The sequence below is a fragment of the Chiloscyllium plagiosum genome, chromosome 39 (assembly GCF_004010195.1).
Source record: "Chiloscyllium plagiosum isolate BGI_BamShark_2017 chromosome 39, ASM401019v2, whole genome shotgun sequence".
NCBI lineage: Eukaryota > Metazoa > Chordata > Chondrichthyes > Orectolobiformes > Hemiscylliidae > Chiloscyllium > Chiloscyllium plagiosum.
This window is the reverse complement of record NC_057748.1, coordinates 11,507,749-11,513,093: the sequence shown is the minus strand read 5'-3', so window position 1 is coordinate 11,513,093 and position 5,345 is coordinate 11,507,749.

Below are 5,345 nucleotides of genomic sequence, written 5' to 3'. Positions count from 1 at the left end.
AGGTGTTACATGTCAAGATGTACATCTGCAACAATCGCAGGTGTCCAACTCATTTCCAGGAAGTGTGCCTAGACAGCCTACTCTGCTAGGCTGCAGCCCTGGTAAAGCTCACAAAGAATGGTGAGCAATTCTCTCGAAAGAAATCCTGCACCCATTGAGTCACGGATATGACAGGCACAATGCCAGAACCCAGGTAAAATGTCATCCACCTGAGGTGTTAACTCTCTTTATTGGTCCACAGCTGTTGCTTGCCCAGTTGGGCGATTCCAGTACTTTCTGTTTCCATAGCAACAGCAACTTGCATTTGCCTGACACCCTTTCATGTAAGCGAGCCTTCCAAGGAATTGCACAGAGGCATTCCAAATGAAAGCTCCAAACCGAGCGTCTTCAGGAGATACGTGCTGCGATGACTGAGAGTTTGACCAAAGGCAAAGCAAAGCAATTGAGGCACAGAGCTGGAGAGGTTGAAGGAGGGGAATACCAAAGTAGTGGAAGACATGGCCCTCGAGGGCAGAGTGATCAAAATCAAAGATACTCAATGTGCTGGGGTAAGAGGAGTATAGATAATGTCATGATTGTATGGACTGGACCACAGATGGTGGTCTTCACATTGGTTTTGAAATAACTCCATGAAGGCTGGTATCCTGTCACCAGGTCACCCTTTATTTACGTGTGCACAGGACATGACACTGACCCAGCTAGCACAGAGCCAGCCCTTAGAGCGTGCAGAGTGGGTGGCATGGTGGCTCAGTGGTTAGCACTGCTGTCTCACAGTGCCAGAGACCCAGGTTCGATTGCAGCCTCGGGTGACTGTCTGTGTGGAGTTTGCACATCCCCCCCGTGTCTGTGTGGATTTCCTCTGGGTGCTCTGGATTCCTCCCAAAGATGCGCAGGTTAGGGTAGATTGGACATGCTAAATTGCCCTGTAGTACCAGGCTTGGTTAGCCATGGGGAATGCCGAATGGGTCTGGCTGGGCTGTGGTTAGGAGATTTAGTGTGGACTCGATGGGCCGAATGGGTGAAGACATTTCTCCTCATTTCGGTCTGTACCCTTAGACCATGATTCCCCCAGTTCTGGATAAGGGGAGGTCTATTGCATGAGAAGAGAGTGTTGAGTCATTGGTAAGTGGGGTCTGATTGGTCGAGACATTACCATCGAGAATTCAGTGGAGGGGGGGTGCCCCTTTGAGGGAACAACATCGATCTGAAAGTCTCAATTGCACGTAAAGATTGGTTCTACAGGTAGTTAACTCTTCAATTCAAATCAGGCGGACAGACTCTGATTGGTCAAGCTATTGCCATGAGATAAGAGCTGGTTACATATTGGCACAGACTAATTGGGCTTTTTTGATGTCTTCCGGCAGATTCTATTTGGTAGACTGTAGTGATTAAGTTACTGGATTTAGTGCTAGGTTCTTGGCTTAGAAAGAGGTCATTTTGGCCCATCATGCTCATGTCAGGCTCTCTCAAGAACAATCCCTTCAGATTGAAAGGTTTAGTTGATGTTGATTATAGAACATAGAATGTAGAACATTATGGCATGGTGGCTCAGTGGTTAGCACTGCTACCTCAGAGCACCAGGGACGTGGGTTTGATTCCTGCCTTGGGTGACTGTCTGTGTAGAGTTTGCATGCTCTCCCCATGTCTGTGTGGGTTTCCTCCCACAATCCAAAGTTGTGCAGGCCAGGTGAATTGGCCATGCTAAATTGCCTATAGTTTTAGGCGCGTTAGTCAGGGGATGGGTTGGGTAGGTTACTCTTCGGAGGGTCGGTGTGGACTTGTTGGGCCGAAGGGCCTGTTTCCACACTGTAGGAAATCTAATCTAATTACAGCGTAGTACATGGCCTTCGGCCCTTGATGTTACGCTGACCTGTAGAACCAATCTTTACGTGCAGTTGAGACTTTCAGATCGATGTTGTTCCCTCAAAGGGGCAAGCACAGCCATTGGTTGGTGGGTGGTCGGAGCATCCCATTCCCACCCTAAGTATTTATTTTCTTCAAGTGTCCATTCAATTTTCTTTAAATGTCATCACCGCCAATTCCACCAACCTCATGGGCAGAAACTCCAGGTCACTCCTCATGGATCAGTCACCCAAAGCCTTATCTCTGAGTCCCTGTGCCATCCGCTAAGGTGAACAGTCTTTCTTGGGTCAACTTTAATCTGAACCTACTTTAATATTGCCCCTTAAATCCCCTTAATCTCCTCTACGTACAGCAACAGGGACCCAGGTTCAATTCCACCCTCCAGCGACTGTATGGTGTTTACCCATTATTCCCGGGTCTGTGTGGTTTCCGGGTGCTCTGGTTTCCTCCCACAGTCCAAAGATGTGCGCATAGTGTCCAGGGATATATAGATTAGGTGCATTAGCCAAGGGAAATGCAGGGTTACAGGGAAATGGTATAGGGATGGGTCTGTGTGCAATGTTCTTCAGAGGGACAGTGTGGACTTGTTGAGCCAAATGGATTCTATGGAAAAACCACAACTTCCCCTTCTACAACCATATCCTGAAGATAAAATGCCTCAAGCCTGGATGTAAATGATTGATGTAAATCCAAATTACAGCTGAATTAAATAAATCTGGAATAAACATCTAGCATCAGTTATGGTGACTGTATAACCAGTGCACTGTTGTAAAAATGCACCTAGTTTGTGAATGAATGGTGAATGAATGATTTATTATCACACATATCTTGGGGGATACAGTGGAAAGTGTTCTGTCTTCACAATCCAGCACCACGTTGAGATACAAAAATATAAAATGAAAGTACTTAGAGTTCACCTTCATCGACCCAAACACTACAGGACTTATGAAGGTCTCTGCAAGGTCCACACTCTGGGCACCAACACCACCACAGTCAGCTTACCCCAACCAGGAGTCCCTGCTCCAGGCCTACCTCAGCCAGGAATCCCTGCTCTTGGCCTATCCCAGCCAGAAGTCCCTGCTCCGGGCCTACCTCAGCCAGAAGTCCCCTCTCTGGGCCTTCCCCAGTCATGGGTCCCTGTTCCGGACCTACGCTAGCCAGGAGACCCCCTGCAGGCATGCCTCAGCCAGGAGTCCCTGCTCCAGGCCTACCCCAGTCATTGCCAACAGTGCTCTGGCCTTCCCAGGATATCAAGAAGATGAAGAAAAGAAGAAGAATAGAAAGAAAAGATGAAAAGGAGAAAGAGGAAAGAAAATGCCTTTCAGTTCGGCAAATCTGACCTCTTCAGCCAGTCAGGCCTTTATAGAATTGTGGAGATTCACAGCACAGAAAAGGCCCTTCAGCCCACAGCATCCATGCCGGTCAAAAACAAACACCCATCTATGTGACTTCAGCCACGTTGCTTTGACTTTTTAACAGCTTAGCAAGACACTCAGTTGTCACACAGGCAGCTCGCCACCTCTTTCTCAAGGGCAATGTGGGACGGGCATTAAATATTAGCCTTGCCAGCGATGCCCGTATCCTGTGACTGAATAAAAAGAACACAGGCTTCTGGGCACAGCTTGGACTTGAATCAGGAAATTTTGTAGGAATTACAAATTTTCAATCATTGGTATTAGTGCAAGTTTGAGAGGGTAGTTCCTGCTGGAATTCACCCGATTCCAGTGGAAACACCCATTTCCCCTGATATTTCCAAGCTTCAGTCACCACCTGGTGGGAGAAGCCCCTGGGGAATAAATCCCCTTAAAGCCCGATTCTGGCCTGATTAAGATTGCTGCTTGAAGGGACAGTGCAGCCTCTGCGTAATGTTATTTGATCACAAGTAATTCAGACCGACTGCCAGCGCAGTGAGATAATGAAAGTCCTGTTTGGTCCCTTGGTCTGCAGGTAGTTCAGTCTCTCCCTAAAATCTGGCTTCCCGAATCAATGCCGCACAAATATGTGATTGCTTCAGGAGGTCCATAATTGAATTGAATTGAATTTATTGTCATATGTACCGAGGCACAGTAAAAAGCTTTGTCTTGCGAGCAATACAGGCAGATCACAGAGTTAAGTAGCATAGATAAGTAAATAGGTAAACAGCGGCAAAAACAAAAACACAGATACAAGTGAATGTTAAAGAGTTTGTGAGTCCATTCAGTATTATAAGAGTGAGTCACTGGATCTTATATGGGATAGAATTTAAAAAAAAGGTCTCATCAAGCTTGTACTGAATATTGGTTAGACCATGTTAACCCACCAGACTAGAAATTCCTTTGTCCCCATTTCAGGAAAAGATTGATAAGCTTGCACTTTCCCTTGCAAAAAGAAGGTTGATGAGGCTTTTTAAAATGATGAAAGGTATTGATAGAGTGAAAACAGAGAGAATACTTCCGCTTGTGGGAGAGAACATTGTTGTGTCTGGGTCTGGAAGGGTTTGAAAGGGTTAAGACCTAAGAAATTACAGTAAGCACCTCCCACTGTTGTGGTGGACTTTGTGGAAGAGTCAAAGAGTCATACGTCATGGAAACAGACCCTTCGGTCCAACCAGTCCATGCTGACCATCATCCCCAAATAAACTAGCCCCACCTGCCTGCACTTGGTCCATATCCCTCCAAACCTTTCCTATCCATGTATCTATCAAAATGTTTTTTGAACATTATAAGTGTACCCAAATCCACCACTTCCTCTGGAAGTTCATTCCACACACAAACCACTCTCTGTGTAAAAAAAATTGCCACCCTGTCTTTTTAAAATCTATTTCCTCTCACTTTAAAAATAGTTTTGAAATCCCCCACTCAAGGGTAAAGACCCTTGTTCTTCACATTATCTATACCCCTCATGATTTTATAAATCTCCATAAGGTCACCTCTCAACCCCTTTCCCTCCAGTGAAAAAATTCCCAGCCAACCAGAGTCTCCTTATAATACAAACTCTCCATTCCCGGCAACATTGTGGTAAATCTCTGCTGAACCCTCTCCAGTTTAATAATATCCTTCCTATAACAGGGCGACCAGAACCGGTCACAGTTCTCCAGAAGAGGCCTCACCAATGTTCTGTACAACCTCAACATGACATCCCAATTCCTATACTCAAAGATCTCAGCAATGAAAGCAAGTGAACTAAATACCTTTTTAACCATGTGAAGAAGCGTGAATTAGGATTTCAAGAAAACAGATCAAAGGCTACATCCTCCCAATGATCTTGGTAGTAATAGGGAGCCTGCCTTAAACCACATAAAAGCAAGATACCGGAGATCTGAAGTAAAAAGGGAGGAGGTGCTGGGAAAATTCAGCAGGTTTGGCAGCAGGGCCAGCGACCATAATTCTATTTGTTTTGAAATCATGATGGAAAAGGATAGACCAGATCTAAAAGTTGAAGTTCTAAATTGGAGAAAGGCCAATTTTGATGGTATTAGGCAAGAACTTTCGAAAGCTGATTGG